Source organism: Protopterus annectens, chromosome 7.part0 (genome assembly GCF_019279795.1).
Source record: "Protopterus annectens isolate FY-2018-M chromosome 7.part0, PAN1.0, whole genome shotgun sequence".
NCBI classification, from domain to species: Eukaryota; Metazoa; Chordata; order Ceratodontiformes; family Protopteridae; genus Protopterus; species Protopterus annectens.
In genome coordinates, this window is record NC_056739.1 from 1,767,160,157 (window position 1) to 1,767,182,918 (window position 22,762).

Consider the following 22,762-nt stretch of genomic DNA (forward strand, 5'->3'; position numbering starts at 1 on the left):
CATCTAACACATCTACCCATAATGCATGCTGTACATGTTCACTGACAGAGCACACACCTCACTAATGGGATTACCAGCCTCAATCACATGCAATACACAGACCATCTCAGACAACTGTGGCTAAACTCCAGTACACATTGACCAGGCACAGCTGATATTTGCCTAACATACACAGCTATGTCATACACAGAGCAGTTGAAGATGCTACACATAAAGACATCCCAATCCTTCTGCAAACATGCCCCAGGGTTCTAAGCCTCATCAATACATTACACAGAACATACTTGAGGGATATGGCCCTGTCCTGGGGAATTGGGAATTCCCACACTCTAGAACAGACTACCCATTCATGTCAGGCAATGCTACTCAATGGTCCTCTTTACAAAAACACTTGACAACTGGATGGGAAATGGGGAATTCACCCTGCATAGTATGTATGTGCTTCAGCCTGACAGGGGCACATAGGAATAACATTATTTAGTGGTGCATGCCTGGGAACCCATGTGGCTAGGCCTATGTAGGCCCCAGGACCAACAGACCAGTACTCACCTATGAACCTATGTGTATCACAGGCAACATCAGCCAGGGCTCAATACAGATATGACTTGCATAATGGTGGGACATTGACAAAGCCATGTGTTGCAATGTGTTCTGATGTACCAGCACAATGGTGGGGAAGTCCAGGAAGTTGCAGTTATGATACATGTGCTGCACAATCCACACCTCATCTCATCCCAGGGATGACATCCCCATCTGTACAATGCTGGTGCCACTGTATACCTGCATGTTTACCCTGCATTGGAAGGGAATATGCCAGTACACATGGTGTTCCTAGTTTGGGATACTGCAATATGACACACATGTGTAAGCCACAGATGTCAAGCATTTGCAATGTAGCAGGAGATGGTGAGGGTGTGTCATCCTGAAACACAACAGTGCACTGGAGGGGAGAGAAAAATCCACTGAGAAAGGCTGTATCTGTACACAGTCAATGTCATGAAATGTGGCAGACATAACCCTGATTCCACAGCACTAGTGATGGCACTGTATGACCTCCAAGGGCTGTGCATGTATTTACCATGCAAACATGCAGGTTTGAGGAACATTTGCAGGCTTGACTGACCAACTTCTGGCTCATGATGATGGCCCAAGCTACTATACCCATGCCAGGTATTGTGACCACAGTAGTACACATAGCAATTATTGCTACACACCATCATGATATGTGTGTGCACACATATGCACCCACAAATGGTATGCATCCCAATCATCATCTGCACAACTGACACATATGGCTTATAATGCAATTGACTGCCTAGGTCATATGTCACATAGGTATGTGTAGTGTTGCCATATGCAGTAGTGCTGTGCCATGCCATGTCATGGAAGAGAGTGCCATGTCAATAATGGTCTGTACACTCACCATAGGTACAGTACGTTGTGTCTGTGGTTGGTCTAATGGTATTCTATCAGTCATACATGCACCACTGATGATGAAATCTGTAAATACACATCAGACATTCACAAAACACATGTCCACATATAATCCAGAAACACACAGAGGCTGTGAGCAGCAGAGGAAACATAACTGACACACAGATACACATCCTGCAATGGTGTGTACACCTGTGAGGTATGGTGCACAGTACATGCCAGGGTGCTGAACACATGCACAGCAATGTTGTGGACATGGATGCAGTGTGTTCCAGTGGTAAGGCCATCACTTACTAACAGAAGCTATGCATCACAACCATGTACAATGCTGGTAATGGGGATTGACTACAGTTGCACTGCATGCTGTTCAGCACCACATGTCCTGCATGCTGACATGTGTGTAATTACAGGTCTGTGTGTCATAATGTATTGCACCATCACCTGCTATTGTGTGTGTTATGGGGTGCTGGAGTTGTCTGTAGGTGCTGTCTGGTGGAATGTATGGGTTGTCATGTATGTCAACTGCATGTGTGTGTGTGCGTGTGTGCGTGTGTGTGTGTGTGCGTGTGTGTGTGTGTGTGTGTATTTACTGTTTAGCGGTGATGTACAGGTCTTATAGTCTGTTCCCTGTTTTCCCCTCACAGGTGGCGAGGTGGGGCTGAGTCCATCCTGCAGGGAATCTGATGTCACTGATACAGACAGTGACCATGAGGATAGGTGTGTTGAAGCACAGGCAGGGTCATCAGGGGCTGCTGCTGGGCCACCAATTGACATCCCACAAGTATCCACTCCATTCATGCACACAGTCACACTGCCTCTACATACCTCATTACCATTGGCCTTAGCTGAGGGACAGTCTACGGTTGGCATTGGTCATGACAGTGTGGTATCTATGGCACTTGTGTCAGGACACAGCAGCCATAGCTAGATGCCCGGCAGGGTACCACATAGGCAAATGTTCAGGGGTGCTTGTCGGAGAACTGCTGGTCATCATGCCTCTGGCAGATGTGCCACATGTATATCTACCACACGCATGTTCCAGGCTGTCATGGAGGCACAGGCATGAATGGAACGGTACACCAGACAGGGTCTAAGGGTGCAGAGGGCTCATCACACCTCTGTAAATGACAGTATCTGTGACCTAGCAGGTGCCATTCTTAATTACACTGAGGTCATGGATAGACGGTGGGATGAGACTTTGGATCTCATCAACAATGTCATGTCCATGCATCAGGAAAGGGTGGTATGGTTGCAACGACCATGTGGACGTATGCTAGCAACATCAACAGCTGGAGGTTGCCATGGATGTCCCACCAGTCACAGCTGCTCCCGTAGTGGCAGTACCAGCCCCAGCACTGTGGGGGGTGTTGTCCACAGACCATCATAGCAGACCACGTGCATGTGGCCCTGGCCTATCCCAGGAGGGACCTGGATCCACTGGACATTTGTCAACCTCGGGGGACAGTACCCTATCTGGCTTTGTACATGATACTGCCTGTGGCATCCCCTGCCAGGCACAGGTCTCGTGTCCATGGCCGGAGATGGTGAACTGCAAACCCTGCTAGTTACAGTCTGCAGCTGTCTCACAAATCCCCGTATAGGGCAGCCACATGGTGGAACTGTGTGCATGCAGACACACACACACACATAAACAACAAACCTAGGGCAACTACATACCTGCACACATGACATCACCATTGGCCCATAACACTACTCAGCCCCCTCACACTCACACACACACACACACACACACACACACACACACACACACACACACACACACACACACACACACGCACACACATGTTGTCAATTGTATGGCTCAGCCTAGGTCTCTGGCAAACCAACAACACACCCTGTGCATATGATGATACCTGTGTCACATCCTGTCATCCGTAACATCGATGTAGGGACAGACTAACATGGTGCTAATGCACAGGGTGACTGTACAACAGTGTAGCAATGAAATGCTGTGTAACATGTTGTCAGCAGTAAAGTGAAATGCTAACATCCTGGAAGGTGTAGCTATGCAGCCATGATGCATTATAGCTGTAATTACCAATGTTGTATTGTTTTCACCATTATCTATTCTGATTGTGTTGTGGTTGTTCATGTGCCACATGACTGATGGGTGTAGCGGTGTCAGCAGGCCTTCAACAGTGGACACCAGTAAGTATAGTGGGTGGTACACATGACATGGCTGGGTACAACACACAGATCCTTTTGTTTGGATGCAGTACAGATACAAGACTATACACATGGAGGTATGTCCCCGTGCAGATAACAGATCTGTTGCCCATGTAATCCCACCATGACAGGATAGGCACAACCACACATTGGTATATATGCAGTCTGTAATTTGAATGACATTGAACATGCTAACAGCAGGGTATATGTCCCTTTCCCCACTCTACTGCGATCCTCACCTCAGTAACATGGGTGTGCCAATGCTGGTGGCATAGCCCAACCCTTAGGAGGGTGTGAGGTGCTCTACTACTGTGAATGGTGTAAACAAAACTAACCAACCTGATAACATACACTGTACAGTATTACATACAGCTATGTGGGGGGACAGATGCAACAGTAACTGCAATGATGGTGGATGTGTCCACAACAGCCACACCCAGTGAGTTATAGCAAACCTAGTATTACTGCACACCTCTACAGTGTGGAGGAGGGCATTAACACATCTGTGACCTGTGAAGGACTGTATGTCCATGCAATGGCACCTGTGGAATGTTGGCATTTGCCAAGCAGTCCCGGGGGAAACATATTCTGTGAACTGAGGTAGATCCCTTAACATCTGCACACATTCCTACATGTGAGATGGTGTACAAAAGCCTGCTATGATCTACATAGGCTTTGCGCACCTCCTAACCCTCCTCTACACCTGTCATGATTGCTGCAAGGAGGTGTACCTGCTTCAGGTTGTATGTTCTACCTTTGACACGTCCAACATTGGTGGGGTCCAGGGTTTTAAGATTACCAGTGACATTGGAAATGGGTTCATTGTTGATATGTTCCATGTCCCTGCAGACCAGGCTCATCAGGCTACTGGCTGGTACTTCCCAGCTGACATGGTGGATGTGTGGATGTCCTTGCCAACATTGATGAATCCATTGTCAGGTGTAGGCCTGTTAGATCGTATGAGGGATCCCAGCTACTTACTGAGCCTGCCCAGGGGGTTCATCCAGGCATGACACTTCATTTCACTGAACTGCATGATATGTTAGTAATGCCAGCCTGACATCATACAGGTGGGAAGGAGTACTGTTAACATGTACTGCCCTTGTCATGTAAGATCCTGATCATGGGATCTTCTAAGGTTGGTAGTGTATTGCAGACCAGATATGTTTGGCTGTGGGGGGGAATACCTATCCGTGCCAGACGTATGTTGTTTGGGTCTCCCAAACCCATTAATGGTGCATGTGGACATATATGTTTTGTTTATGTTCCCAATTTCATCTACAGATGTATGTCCATATATACCTATATAGATATATATGGGTTTACCTTTGAAAGGGAGACAATAATTTCTCTGAACAGCCCTTTTTGTGAACTGAAAGGACGGATCCGTCATTTTCAATTGCAAAATCAAAAAGCAGATTTGCTGATTTTCGAACTGCAAGTTGGAATACATATCGTAATGCAGGGGGGGGCAAGCCCCCTGCACCCCCCACACCCATCTACTTCAATATTCTAACTCCGAGATCACACTACAGTGGGGAAAGGGACATTTTCCCGATTCCCACTACAGTGCAATCCGCACCCAAAATGCCAACTCTGCAATGAGCGAATGCATAGTGACATTCGCTCATTGCACATCTGATGCATTTATTCCAAGATTTTGCAATGCTGAAAACTTACTTTCGACATTCCACCTTTCAGAGAAATTATTTTCTCCCTTTGAAAGGTGAAGCATATATATGCTTACATATATATATATATATATATATATATATATATATATATATATATATATATTGCTGTATATATGTGGACATATGGATGTATACACATATATATATATATATATATATATATATATATATATATATATATATATATATATATATATATATATATATATCTATGTATATATGTATATATTGGCATATATATATATATATATATATATATATATATATATATATATATATATATAGATATATATGTGTATATATTTCTATATCTATATCTACATATATAGATATATTATATCCATTTAAATATAAATATATATGCACACACTCATACATCTACATGGTGGAATACATTCCCTGTAGTGTTGAATACCTGGGCTGGATGATATGTTTGTGAAAACATCATGATTATGCATATCTACCATGGCTTAGTGGTAAATCACTTTGTGTATGGTGTGCAGGGTCCTGGTTTAAAGCCTTGCAGGAGCTGTTCATTTTGTTGCTGGGCAGAACATGGCCCATTGGATACAGAGTGATTAAGGCACTTTAAATCAGTTGTAAGCAGGTTTGTGCGGGTTTGCATGGAGCTAAGCACTGCCTACTGCCGGTTACAGTTTCTTACAGTCAGTTAGCTTCTATATTGCTTAGCCTGTGTAGGCAGTGCTTAGCGCTGCACAGACCCGCTTACAACTGCTAAAAATTGCCTTAATCTGTCTGTATCCAATGGGCCGGGGTGTACATTGTAAAGTCAAATGCTTACCTTATCAAATACCTAAACTTCTACCCATCTTCATCGAACCGCATAAACACCGAACGCCCTAAACCGTGAAATTCAAAAAGTTGAACTGTCATATTTGTCCCACCCCACCTCCCACTACATACTACCTACACAAACAAACTAAATACGCCACATACATACACTAACCAAAACCCTACTTCTAACCCTAAACTAAACCCTACTTCTAACCCTACACTAACTCTTACATATACCACCATGTATGCACTTAACTTAACCTGCACCCTAACTCTAAGGTCCGTAACTATCGCACACTTACCTTAAAAAGCTAAACCCAAACAAACTAAATAATGCACACACATACACTTAACAAAACCCTACACTAAGTCTAACATACATTACCATCTATGCACTTACATTAACCCGCACCCAACTCTAAGGTCCGTAACTATCGTACACTTACCTTACAGAGCTATACCGCGGAAGGCCAACCATGACGATTTGATGTTTCCGCTTTCGCTCTTCTGGATGATCGATGTTTTCACGGTTCGATGACTATGCGTCATTTAGGTATTCAATAAGGTAAGCGGTCAACTTTACAATATAGACCCAACGGGCTGTGTTCTGCCCAGCAACAAAACAAACAGCTCCTGAAAACCTCGAACCAAAGACCCTGCAAACCATATACAAAGTGATTTACCGCTAAACCATTGCAGATATGCATAACCCTGATGTTTTCACAAACATATCATCCAGTCCAGTAATGCAACAGAACAGAGAATGTATACCATCATCTAGATGTATGTGTGGAAATATATTAATATGTAAACAGATACAACATATCTATATATATGTATATATATATATATATATATATATATATATATATATATATATATAATTTCTAAATCTCTATGTATTTATATAAATATATATGAACATATATACATGCAAATGCCTACATCGACAAATATATGTGTCTACACCTATATGTCTACATATACACAACAAGTTACATATGTGTACACAGATAAATCTCTATGTAGGTATATACGGACATAGTTATTTATATGTAAGCAGATGTATATTTCTATATCGGTATATATGGCCATACAACTGTAGATAGCAATGGCAGAGTAACAAACACACATATGTCCACATGCACTGTTAATGGGGTTGGGAGGCCCCACACACTATACATCTTGTACAAATAGGCCTCCCCCCATCACAGCCATGCACATCCACCCTGCGATACACAACCACGTGTTGCAAAACCCATAACCAGGACCTGACATGACATGGGCACAAGATGTTAACAGTACTACATGCCACCTGTATGATGTCAGGCTGGATTTGGTGACATATCATGCAGTACAGTCTGCCTCCCATAGGAAATGTAAACTGTGGAAGCCATCAACATCCTCAGGATCCAGATACACAGATATGCAGATACATATATACATTTGTACATATATGTATATTTATATATATATATATATATATATATATATATATATATATATATATATATATATAGATGTGTGTTTGTGTATATATATATATATATATATATATATATATATATATATATATATATATATATATATATATATATATATATCTATATATATATATATATATATATATATATATATATATATATATATATATATATATATATATATATATATATATATATATATATATATATATATATATATATATATATATATATATATATATATATATATATATATATATATATATATATATATATATATATATATATATATATATATATATACATATATATGCATATACATGCGACTACACATACACATGCAGATATATGTAGAGTATGATACATATGTAGAAGGTGCACACAATATGGAACAACCACTATCCCTACAGTTAACACCTGAACAAAGGGACACTGTATGGGCCACCCATACAAATTACATTCGTTGCCTGCAACATATACCCACAGAGAGGTCATAGGGAAAACACAACACATAGGTCTGCAGAAATGTAATACTTTTCATTGTGTACTATTACAGTTCTATATGCCATGTCATATAGCTGTTCAGACACTGACATCCATATACACAGAGGAATGCAACTGTGAAACAGTTATACTATTACAGTAGTCTGGAAAGGTTCACAACTGTTGCTGTCCAGGCCAAGCCCTTCGATTTGTACAATAGTGAGGAAAGACTGTGCCACAGGATACCAAACGATCAGCACTATGTAATATAGGTGTATAGTTCAGCAGGCTCTATCTACACTCTGTACAACATAAGTAAGTGGTAAAGACATCATGTGATCAAATGGGTTGTAACTGTTACATAATAAGGCATAACTGACACCATCACATGCACACTGACAAACAGAACAGTCTGTATGGCAGGAGGCGGTAAGCTTGTATTAACCCAGGATATGTAAGTAATGTAAATATAGGTGAAGTATACAGTACTGTACATCCAGATACCTTAAGGCAGCTCACCCCTGATACCCCCACATATTCTAACAGCCTAGGTAATTTATGGTGTTCCCCCAACTCATTAATACAGGGCCGTATACCACTGTTACATATACTGGCCTCTGGAGTGCATAAGAGCACACATGTATTGTGTAGGTGATGGCCACACATATATAGCCTCAGCCCCACCGTATGTGTGGGGGAGACAACAGGTGTGTACTGGTGGCAGCAATGGCAGTGTGATGTACTCACAACCCACTATGGAACAACTGCCTACAGCATGTCATATGTGCAAAGCCTGATATGTAGGTGGAGAACAGAGGCTGGGACACAGGCACATATGTGGAGAACTGTTGCCATACATTAAACAGGTTGCTGGTATTACAGGATAGTCTGCAACATACCCTTAGTCAGGGTCTTGAAGTCAGAAACAGAAATGGATGTAGCCATGTACTGATATCACTCAGCACACACACTGGCAGTGACATATCTGAAACAGGATCTGTGTAGTGGACAGACAACACATGATAGGCACACCTCTGGCCATCAAAAGGATAGGCCCACAGTGGAGAGCGATGCAGACAGACTGCATTTCAAGGTATAGTTGTTTGTACACACACACTCTGTAACACCAGTGCTATACAAAGCATAACAATACTCTACTCACACTCTGTCTGTAGTTCCTGAACCTCCTACTGATATGTAGCTGCCCTGAGTGTGCAGGCTCTCCTGTAAGAGGTAGTGCTACCTGCTGTCTGTAACACTGATGCCCATACACAGGCAGGATATCTATCACACAGGAAATGTAAAGGGACCACGCCCATATGATGTAGGGATTTATAGTGGGTGGTTGCCATGACAGTGGTAATTGGGAGTACTACACATGTGTAATCATATATATATGGCTATCTGGATAAATATATGTACATATATTTCCACCATATGTCCCGGACATGGAATGTAGCCCTACCCCAGCCCCTATAGTCCCAAAGTCATAGTGCAAGGGGATGTCATATATGTATACCAGGAATATTAGTACACTATTGCTACTGTCATTGGGATTGTCTTCACAGACATGGTGTGTGTGGAAGGTCACATCTGCTTCTAACATGTGTGCCATTGGCTACTGACAGCCATGCTAAGGAAATCATTGTTATGTCCCGCTGCTAGCATGTACTGGCCTTGTGGACTGCAGCAGAGATATTGGACACTATATGTGGAAATTCTGACACACCCTGTACAGTCCAGAGGTATACACATAAGCCCTCAGTGTACGTGTGTAACATGCCTGCCAATATGGATGTAGACAGCCATGTAGATGGGCATAACACATAACGACTGGTATACATTTGCCACCAGGGGTTATGCATTCACATACTCCTGTCTGCCCTGACACATAATGATTGCTGCTGACGGGTTGTCATGGCCATATACTACCCACTAGATGTTGACATATATCTGTACAGCATCCCACTGCTCTGTCTGATGTACATGACTTTTAAGAGGCACGGCAGCAGTACATCTGGCAAGTATCTGCACATGACATCTCACTGGGTAAGTACACTAAGCTGCTAGGCATGTAACAATGCACTGTGCAGGCTACAGGTGGACTGGCTCAACACTGTCCTACGTCCCCTATGTGGGAATGCACATGTACCTGCATATATAGCAGGCTCCACAGGCATGTCACAGCACAGGATAAGATACCCCTGTGTGAAAGTGCATAACCACAACAAATGTGAACACAGCACAGCCTCATATGGTAAGCTAGCATAATATTCCAGTATATGGACTATCTGTTCTACACCATCCTCATATGTGCCACTCACAGAATGACCCTACATATACTGGGCTGCTACACAGTTTGGTCTGATGGCTGTCTGTGGTATGGGTCATGTGTGTGTATGGCTGTATGAACAGGTATGCCAATACGGTACCATGCTGTGGGGCAGCATGTAACATCAGATAGGAGGGGAGCTAGAACAGTGACATCTACCACAGTCTGTGCACACGCTAAAGTACATATTAACAATACACACACTGCCGACATTCACTATAAGTACAAACACCTCAGTACTGTACAATCATCCACAGAATATCTAGGTTATGTTATGAAATATAACCCCTACTGTACATAACATGTGTAGCAGTCTCATATATCACTGGCTTGTTATCAGATATGATGACACTAATTATGGTGTATGGCACATATGCCCCACTTCATGCACGACATATGTACAAAGGTTAATCCAAAAGCAATCATTTGAAGGACATCCAAATGCTAAAAACTCAAGAAACAGTTCAATGCCCAAATGAGTAGTTGTCACACCATAAGCTCACTCATAAACCAAAAGTCAAGAATATAGCTCCACCAATTTATTAGTTAAGCGCTTTCTTCCTCAAGCCTTCGGGGACTTCATCAGAACAAATTTCCCCTACATGTCAACCCTTTTATACTAACAGTTAATTGAATACAGTTAATTGAATAATTGAAACAAAAAAAAAATAATTAATAAATATTGTCTTGTACATAAAAAGTGTTATTTCTTTTAAAAAAATATAATAAACAATGCATACCCTGTGGTTAAAAACATATGAAACATTTAAAATGTTAATGCTTTTTTCTTTAATAGAGGCAGTAAATATAAATAGCCATTTAATCCTGGTTCTATTAAAGCATTTAACTTAACAATCCAATAAAATTCCCTCAGATCAACATTCAGTTCCCACCAACCACCTCTTGGGTTGTGTTTAATCACTTCAAGAATATCAAACATAAATTTTGTGAAACCTTGACAGGTTAATGAATGTTTAAAAAGAGCATTGTTGGTATTACCTTTAGCTATAGCATACAAATGTTCATATATCCTCAGATGAAATTTTCTCTCTGTCCTACCAATGTAATAATATAAACATGTTTAACAAATAGCAACATAAATAATTTATGCCAACCTGGTACTTTATTCATGGAAGAAAATATATTTTCACAAGTCTTTACTCACAGATGTGGCTTACGTACTACCGTTTCCTGGATGATATTTTTATCCTTTGAAACAATTCAAAATCCAACTTTAAAAGTTTTCTTGAGCATATTAACCAGATATGTCCGCTCATTAAATTTATTGCAAACTGTTCAGATGTGGAGATTAGTTACTTAGATGTGAAGATTTCTAAAGATAAATTATAAAATAAGTTTGAACCTAATTATAGGAAGGAAACTTTCTCAAATAGTTATCTAGATTTTCAAAGTTGTCATCCCTTCCACACTAAAAAAAAAAAAACATTTTTAAAGGACAGTTGGTCAGATCAGGTAGAATGTGTTCTAAGAGGGAAACATTTTTGGAAGAGGTATCCATCATTACTGATATATTTAAAGTAAGAGGATACCCAAGTGGGTTATTGGAAAGGGTGGTGGAACAAGTAACTGAAGGATGGGGTTCAAGGTACAAGCCTTTGTTGGCTAGTGGTGAGACCATCCATAAACAAACCACCCAACCTTCCATTAAGAATGATTACAATACTAGTATGGTTCTTCCCTATGGAACTGGAGAACGGACACTCAAGGAAATCATAAAAAGAAACTGGGTTATTTTCAAAGGTAATATTGAAATTTTTAAAAACTTAAGGCAAATACCCAGCTTTGTTTATAAAGCTGGGAAAAACTTTAAATTTTTGACTGAACACCTTATTATATCCAGGACATTGTCTTTGAAAGGAACGACTAGATGTGGTCACTGTAACCAATGCCCGTATGTGTTTAATCAAGATGAGGTACACATAGGGGGCAACACGAAGGGCATTTTATTGCAGAGAGGCAACTGTGATACAAAAGGGATTATTTATGTTGCTATTTGCCAAACATGTTTATATTATTACATTGGTAAAACAGAGAGAAAATTTCGTCTGAGGATATATGAACGTCTGTATGGTTTACTATTGAAATGTCGAACGGCACTACATCGACTGTACTATAGTTGAACACAGAAGTTCGAAAATAGTAATGTTGATGACAAAAAAACAATCTAGGACTGTGTTTTAACATGGGTTGAGGTAGGGGAGATGTTTGTAGTTCTGAATAATACTGAACACCTACCTCAACCCATGTTAAAACCATTCCTAGATTGTTTTTTTGACGTCGACATTACTATTTTCGAACTTCCATGTTCGACTATAGTACAGTCAACGTAGTGCCGTTCGACATTTTAATAGTAAACCCATCTGTATGCTATAGCTAAAGGTAATACCAACAATGCACTTTTTAAATATTCATTAACCTGTCAAGGTTTCACAAAATTTATGTTTGGTATTCTTGAAGTGATTAAACACAACCCAAGAGGTTGTTGGTGGGAACTGAATGTGGATCTGAAGGAATTTTATTGGATTGTTAAGTTAAATGCTTTAATAGAACCAGGATTAAATGACTATTTATCTTTACTGCCTGTATTATAGAAAAAAGTGTTAACATTTTAAATGTTTCATATGTTTTTAACCACAGGGTATGTATTGTTTATTATATTTTTTAAAAGAAACAACTCTTTTTATGTACATGGCAATATTTATTAATTATCTTTTCATTTCAATTATTCAATTAACTGTATTCAATTAACTGTTAATATAAAAGGGTTGACTTGTAGGGGAGATTTGTTCTGATGAAGTCTCCGAAGGTTTGGGGAAGAAAGTGCTTAACTAATAAATTGGTGGAGCTGTATTCTTGTCTGTTGGTTTATGAGTGAGCTTATGGTGTGACAACTACTCATTTGGGCATTGAACTGTTTCTTGAGTTCATATGTACAAAGGTTGACACAGGTGTGGCTGGAAGCACATACACAGAGCCAGTATTGACATGTTGCTGTGATACCCTCATACATTTACTGTTATAACAGGGTTTGTTGCAACATATGTCCTATGAGGGATACGAAGTCAGTAACTGTCACGGCCTTCACCATCTACAGACTGCAATCCTCACACTACCTTCTGCAGTCCACAGATAGATTCTCCATGGCTAACACAGGAAACCAACGGCACAACACTGGCCACTCTGCAGATGACCCTGCAGATGGGGATTCATCATATACATGGAACTGACATGGCAGGTATTACAACATGTATGACAGCCATATGAAGACAAACACTGTTAAACCAACATTACTCCAAATGCAGTATAGCAGCACTTACAGACTGTAGTCAGGTCAGGCACACCCCCTCCTGTTTTTTGTCCTCTTTCCACAGTGTATGTGTTAGAGGTAAATCCCCAATCCATCTGATTGCTGTTTGCCAAACAACAAATTTACTTCTTGCTTACAGTGAATGAAACAGGCCAACACCACCATGATGTTCCTAGATAGTGGAGTGTATTTCCATGCAATTGGCTATGGGAATGTTACCACAGCTGTTCCACATGCAATCAGCTAGGGGAGGGCTGCAATTCATGCAGAGGCCATCAGCTGATCATGAGCATCATTTAAAATACACATGCTGCTGCCTAAACAAAGCAGGTGTGAGTCTCCACATCCACCAGAGAGGGGGTGGGAGAGGGAGACAGAGGCAAATACCTGTCAGTGAGGGGTGGGAGAGTAAAACTGTAACATGTTTATGTCACACACCTATCAGCACAGTGTATAAAACTGCGAAAACTATGTAGTGCTATCACAGTTAGATGCAGTTACTGGATGCACCACATGGGTTAGCTGTGGTGGAGCACTCAGAACATATATGTGATGGTGAGTGACATCTGCAACAGGGATATGGTGCATATAAAGTAGGTGATGTACACATCCCTGTTTGCATGAACAGGTGCCAGCTTCAACACAACCACAGTCTCACAGGGATGCACACACATTGACACACTTGGCAGGGCCAGGAGTACAACTCATCAGTAGTGGGATTGCCACAACACATCTCTGTGCAGGTATCACATGCACCACATGGGTCATACGAGGGTTGTATGGGCAAAGGGTATGGGGAGGTGTCTGACATCAGAAGCATGCTTCAGTATGCCCATGGGGGTTGTAGGGAGTGTGGATGTGAACAAACACACCATACAACAGACACACAAACACACAGGGTGCCAGTACTGACATGCATGGGTGCATGTCTGCACGGGTGTGTGGTGGTCGACTATGCCAGACAGCTGTACAAGGCTAGGCAATGAGTATACCATGGCATCAGGCCACATAACAATAGTCTGCATTGTGGCTCAGGGCTGTAGTTTCTGCATTTGCCCACACAGGTGGGTATTGTATCCCCCATCAAGTCACCTGGGTGACTATTGTGTGTGGCCAATGCTGTTCATCACCTGCCATGTATGTGTTCCTTAATCCATGACATGGATGGTGTCTAGGATGTGCACATCTCCCACATGCATGTACAGTGACATGTGGAACTGTACCTGGTGTGTCTGGCCCATGTTGTGAACACGGATTATCATCAGTTGTGCCAGTCTTGCCCACCTGTGTTAGGAACTGGTAATGGGCAGCAGGTTTATCCTGCACCTACATTGATAGCATGCTAACAGCATTCCCTGGTGTCAGTGGCATCTGTCCATACAGGACATGTTGTCAGGCATGGTATGTCAATTGTGGTTCACATGTGAAGGCACCACAGGTGGTACAGGTGTCCATTAGGGAACATGCACTGTCTGCATGTATGTGTATATTGGACAGATGGGCAGGGTGACATGCCCTCGGTAGCCCACTGCTATCACTCCATAGTCACTATCGGTGGCCAATATGCAGTGTACTACCCTCATATTGGCTGTTGCTTAGGCATGTGTGTGTATGAGACATGGGTAGAGAGTGTAATATGGGTAATACTGGGGTTGCTACCTTTCATTTCCTGGCCTTGATGTCACATGTATGGGTATGGCTTTGCACCCCAACCTCTCTGCTATTTTACATCTGTTATCCCAGTAAGGTTGACATTGTGATATAGTAGGGCCACCATATAAGAATTATGCAAAACCAACTCCACACTGGCCACGGGTGCACACACTCACACCCACTTCTACACAGGATACAAGTTACAAACACACACACACACACACACACACACACACACACACACACACACACACACACACACACACACACACACACCTGCCATGTCTTGGAGTAGAACCCCTACCTAACTAGTTTATTACACTACAGCGCTACAAAGTTATAGTATGTGCCATGGACATTACTAGAGTATTCCTTCCCCAAAGGTGTATTTCACAGTGGATGACATCAGCAGACTTACCTAAGTAGGGCATTTCAAATGTACTGTGAGTTAGTAGCCTAAAATGCAGTGCTCCCTACACAGACAGTGAGACACACACACACAAAACATCCACAACAGATATGTGTGGGTACAGAACCCCTGACCGAGGTCTATATCACACTATAGCATGTAGTTATTATAGGACACAGCAAGGGGATTACTAGAGAGCTCCTTCCCTAAAGGTGTATTTCACAATGGATGACATCAGCAGGATTACCAAAGTAGTGAATTTCAAATGTACTGCAAGTGAGTAGCCTAAAATGCATTGCACCCTACACAGACAGTGAGACACACTCAGACCATCCATAACCAACATGTGGGAGTATAGAACCCCTGACTGAGGTCTATATCACACTACAGCATGGAGATGATATAGGACACACCAAGGGGATTACTAGAGAGCTCCTTCCCTAAAGGTGTATTTCACAATGGATGACATCAGCAGGATTACCAAAGTAGGGCATTTGGAATGTACTGCGAGTAGCCTAAAATGCATTGCTCCTTACACAGACCGTGAGGCACACTCAGAACATCCACAACCGACATATGGGGGTACAGAACCCCTGATTGAGGTCTATATCACACTACAGTATGGAGCTGATATAGGACACACCATGGGGATTACTAGATAATGCCTTTCCCAAAGGTGTATTTCACAATGGATGACATCAGCAGGATTACCAAAGTAGGGCATTTGGAATGTACTGAGTGTGACTAGCCTATAATGCATAGCTCTGTACTCAGACAGTGTAACACACACAAAAAATCCAGAACTGGCTCACTCCAGCTGTACGCAGTTACTGGACATGCTATTACTGGGCTGAAACCTTCCCAGTGGTGTATTTCTAGGTTGGTGACATCAGCAGCCTTGTCAAAGTTGAGTATATGAATGGTAATTACCCTAAAAAGCATTGCTCTCAACACACTCAGAGAGCCACACACACACAATTGCCATATCTGAGGTTAGAACACCTATCTAACTACTTTATCACACTACAGCAGTACACAGTTACAGGACACACTATGGAGATTACTGGACTACAATCTTCCCAGAGGTGCATTTCTAGGTTGATGACATCAGCAGTCTTGGCAAAGTTGAGTATATGAATTGTAAGGAGTGTGAGTACCCTAAAAAGCATTGCCTTCTACACAGTCAGAGACAGACACACAATTGCCATGACTGGGGTTAGAACACCTACCAAACTACTTTATCAATCTACAGTAGTATGCAGTTAAAGGATGTGACACAGAGATTTCTAGGCTGCAACCTTCCCAGAGGTGTATTTCTAGGTTGGTGACATCAGCAGTCTTGACAAAGTTGAGTATATGAATTGTAAGGAGTGTGAGTAGTCTAAAAAGCATTGCTCTCTACTTAGTAAGACACACACACACAAACACACAGTTGCCAGTTTTGAGGTTAAAACCCCTACCTAACTAGTTTATGACACTACAGCAGTATGCAGTTATGGGACGCATCACAGAGATTATTGGGTTACAGCTCTCCCAAGGGTGTATTTCACATTGGATAACCTCAGCAGGCTTGTCATAGTATGGCTATGGGGAGGTTGGTGTGTGCATGGGCTAGAACCCATTCATCTATGGGTTGACACTCCACATGCGGGCACACATGGGGTCATATGTCACAGGTACGTGTATACAGCTACTACATGACTACTTCCTTGTATAGTCATGTTGCACAGCTGGCACGTGCACCACATAGTCTGTAATGCTGACAGATACTGGTGGCTATTATCTGCAGTGGGTGACATCTGCACCTCATGTATTTGGGGCCCTTTGTCTGTGTGCTGGGTGGGACAGGGCTGGATGGCTCCTTGTCACAGTCACCCTCTTCTACACATCTATGTCCATCTGCCTTTGGCTTATTATAGTGTGTTGTCCTTACATATATGTCTGTATTCCTATCCACTGTGTGTGCAAGGCAGGAGTGGTGCATACTGACATGTGTCTGCACTAAGAACTGTGACTGCCAGATATGTCTGGTCTACTGGTGTTTGCAGACATGGCCTTCATTTATTTAAGTGTGTGAGCATGCCCAGTATGACCTTCCAGTATGTTGTTGACTGACATTGCCTTCATTTCTCTGTTTGTGTGAGCATGCCCAGTATGGCCATCTGTTTTGCATGTGTGGATCAAGTCTATGTAGTTTGTACTGCAGTTCTGACCTTTGTGTTGTACACCATGTAGCATGATGTGTCTGCAGGGTATCCATCGGTCAGTTGGCATTGACTGTTGCTACATTTCTGCATAGCGGGGGGGGGGGACACACCTGACTGTTTCTACATTTCTACACAGGTTTGGGAGGGCCAGACCTGACTGTTACAATATTTGTATGTAGGATGGGGGGGGCACCTGACTATTTCTACATTTCTACACAGGTTTGGGGGAACACCTGACTGCTACTATATTTCTATGTCGGATGGGGGCAGGGCACACCTGACTATTTCTACATTTCTACACAGGAGTGGGGGGGCACACCTGACTGTTAGTATAAGTCTACATAGGATGGGGGGCCACACCTGACACTTGTACACATTTGCTAGGACTGTACTGGTATGTCGGGTACTCCATTTCAGTCTGTAGTCTTACCTATCGTGCTGGCTAGAGGCATAGCAGTGTACTACAGAGCTTAGCTTTTAATTACCTACATATTAGTTTCTGACTTCCTAGCCTTCGCAACTGACATCCAACTGTATGGCCTGCTGTAGTCTGTCTGTGTAGGCCTGGAGGGGGTTACCCATCGGCCACATTTAGAGGCCATAGTACAGCATATGTTTGCGTTTGTCTAAACCTGTCCTGCTGGCTGTGACTGTTGTTGGGTATGTTTCCCCCCAACTGGCATGAGTGAGTCACTTACCTTGTGAGTGTCCCAGTACTGAGAGTGGTGCTGCAGAGCTGCCTATGTCGGATGCACATAGTACACTCCCTATACATGGTTGAGCACAGGTAGTGTCATGTTTGGCATCCCTTTTACTGTATGTGCAACTCAGAGAGAGGTGTCATTCCTTGGGTCCCTACTGTTTCAGTGCATGTGGTATACTTTGCCTCTTTGCCAAAGCCAGGGCATTGTGGGCATGCCTCCTTCTGCCTACTGGGGCAGGCTCAGGTTGTTCCTCCTCCGAGTCACTCTGTGCCTGTGTAGGCCTTGGCAATGGTGGGGGGGCTGTGTGGCCTTGCCCCATGTTGTTCCTGCTGCAGCTGTTTCCACAGGATCATAATGTGTAGCATGGCAGATACAAGGACAATTTGGGTACATGTAGTTGGTGAGTATGGCACGGCTCCACCAGATGTGTCCAGGTACTGGAACCATTACCTGAGCATCCCAAACACATGCTCTATTATGATTTGTGCTTGTGTGTGTGCCTCATTATAGAGTTCTTGTTCGGGTGAGTGTGCATTTCAGATGGGTGTCATCAGCCATGGCTTGAGTGTGTATCCAGCATCCCCCACTAGGTGACCGTGTAGGATATCCCCACTGGCAAATCTCTGGTACAGCTGTGTCAGATGCCAGATGTGGAAATCATGGTAGCTTCCAGGGCAGCCAGCACACGCATTCATTATTATGCCCTGGGCATTGCACACAACCTGGCAGTTGATGGAGGGGAAGCCCTTGCGGTTGATGTAGACCCTACCCAGCTCATGGGGTGGTGTTTTGATGCGTATGTGCATGCAGTCTATTGCACCCACTACCTCAGGTTATTCTGCTATTTCGTGGAAGAGACTCATATTGCTGTCCAATGCCTTATGGGTGATGAGGAAATATACGTGCTCACTGACATGTGCTGACATGGCATCCAGGAACTGGTGGAGTACCCTGGATGCTGATGCCTGTGATATCCCCATCATATCCCCAGTAGGCCTTTGGAAGGTACCATATAGCTAGTATTCGTAGGCCTACACATACCTTGGTATCCACTGGGATGGGTTCCCCTCTGTTAGTTCTGTGTGTGAGGTGTGGCCGGCACAGCTCAACAATTTGCTGTAGGAGGTCCATGTCCACCCTATAGCGCTCCACTATCTCCAGCTCATGTAGCCCTTGGTAGTTTACCCTGGGTCTGTACACTCTTCTCTGTCTCCTCACTGTGGGTTGCTCAGCAGCATTCACATCCTCACCACCCTCAGCCTTTTGCACATGCTGGTTTATGATAGCAAAAGCAGCCCCTAACATTTTTTCTCTTGCTTTCATTTTGTAAAATTTCCCCATTTGTATACACCAGTGGTGCAGAGGTTTTGGGAAAAACAAGGGGGAAAGGTGTTTGCATAGTTTATAGTGGTTTGCTGGGCTTGGCTGGTCAGCTGCCTGTGTGATTGACTGATTCTGATACATTTCACCTGTCAGCTAAGCTAGTTCTCCTTGGTTACCTTCCTATTGCTGTTTTCCCCTCCCATTGCCTTCCTGTTTAAGCCTGTGTGCACCGCACAAATGGAGTGCTCAAATGTGCACAGAGCTGCAATTTCCTGGTTTAATTTCTTTTTTCTTCCTGTAAAACCCAGTGCACCGAGCGCACACCCGCTTACACTTTGTAAAGAGTGCTAGGCAGGTTTAGACAAACCCCTAGCTTAGCTGTGCTAAGCTAGGAGCAATCCTGAGCCACAGGACTCCAATCCGCTTACTGTATGCCTGACACACACACCCATGATGTCACCTATATCCTAGTCTTGCACCTAGCTATTCATACTCTTACACTGGTGGGACCTGTCTCACATGCTGGGGAAAACTGGGATTCACTATCCTTCTCCTCATTTGCATAGGATTGCCTGCTAATGCATAGTTATGTGTCACACTTAGCCTCCCCCCTTAGCAACCACTACTCACTGGTCAGGTTGCCTTCTGCCTGCCATTGACTTGCATGGCAGAATACTGATTTTAGTTAGAATGCCCATTTTAAGTTTATTTTCTTATTTTACCCACAATCCTGTTTGCGCGCATCTGCCCTATGCTTAATCAGCCGAGATTGGCGAAAAAAAAAAGTTGTTTTTTTCATTTTGTTATTGTTTGCAATGCCAAAGGCCTTATACTTGGCCATTGGCATGCATGCTCAGTGATATGCAGTCTTCATTTGGAGCTGTCATAGCTCTGTTTTTGATTTTACAGAAATGTAATTGATTACTAACCAAGTACATTTCTGCAGATTGCACTAGTCTTGCACGGACTATCGCAAGCTTCCTGGATTGCAAAATCACCTCATTTACATGGATTTCTTCTGCAAATGAGGTGATTTGCATACAAGGACTTAGTTCGTACAGGATTAGTGCAGAGGCTCTCCTGCACACCCCTGCCAGCTGTTCCTGGATCGCACAGCAGACATATTGCCTGCGTGGGCTCCTGCACTCATCTTGCACTCCATGCAAGCTTTTGAGAAGCCGGGGGCATGTTTTTTTAAACAACTGACTTGTTATTTAATCCTATGTCGCATTACTGTAACCATCATTAGGTAATCTCCTGAACTTGTGTAAACTTTAATGTTATCAGGTAAATTAACTTCTTTCCACTCAAAAAGCTTCAAGAAGCCAACAATTTAACAAAGTGGAAATATTTTTTACCTCCTCTTCTTTATCATTCTACACACACACTACACACTAGCTGTGGCATATCAGATATATTTCACTGATGCTCTCCAAAATAAAGAATCATCTTTTCTAAAACCTAGTAACCAAAGTCCTGATATTGTAAAACAGCATAAGCAAAATAAGCATTCCATTAAACCCACTTATAAATCTTGCAATTTTTTTTATCTTTTTGAAAGTATTAACCTAATAACAGAGATTTAAAACTGTAAAACTTGCCATCCATATTGATTTGCTTTTGATACAACTAGCTGGTGATACTTAAACCCAGGCCAAACCCGGGCCAAGCCCCATGTCAAATACAATGGCAAACAGTTCTCACTGCACTCAAAACATCACATTCCCTATTATGTAGCAACTACTAGTATTGTCTTTAAATAAACTAGCAGTACTGGTGCCTTAACAAAAAATGGTCTGTACTAGAAATCTGATTTGCTTAGTATAAAAAAATATTTTCAGTGCTTCAGGTCTTTGTTCAAGTATAAATTATGCATGCTAATTAATAAAAACAAACATTATTTCTCTATCCTTGACCTCTCCAGAGACAAGCCCCCAGATTCAGCAAGCTCTGTATGGTGTGCAGGAACAGTGCAGGTGCTCCAGGAGGCAATATGTCTGCCGTGTGATCCAGGAATAAGCTGCAGGGATGTGCAAGAGTACTCCTGCACTATTCCTGCATGGATGCAGCTCCTGTATGCAAATTACCCCATTTGCAGGTGAAAACCATGCAAATGGGATGAATTTCCGATCCAGGAAGCTGGCATCTGACCGTGCAAGACTTGTGTAATCTGCAGAAATATCCGAGTACATATCTGCAAACTACAAAATGGAGCCATGACAGCTTCAAATAAAGGGGGTATATAATGTGTAAAGCATGCCAATGGCCAAATATATGGCCATTGGCATGGCCACTGGCATAGAAATCAGTTTAAAAAAAAAACTTTATTTTTTTAGCTGATTTCGGCTGTTTAATAATAGGGCAGAGGTGTGCAAATGGAATTGGGTGAAAAATAAAGAAAATAACCTGAAACAAGCATTCTAACCAAAATCACTATTTTGCCATTATACTCAATGGCAGGCAGAAGACAACATGGCTAGTGAATAGTGGCTGCTAAGGGGGGAGGCTCAGTGTAGGACCTCTAATTATGCATCAGCAGGCAATCCTATGAAAATGAGGGGAATGATACTGAATCCCAGATTTCCCCTCAATGCTTGCCAGCACCTGACTGTAAGTGCAGGAATAGCTTGATGCAAGCCAAGGAGTTAGCTGACATCATAGGGGTGTGTGTCAGGTATACTGTAAGTGGATTGGAGCCCTGTGGCTCGGGTTTGCCCATAGCTTAGCAG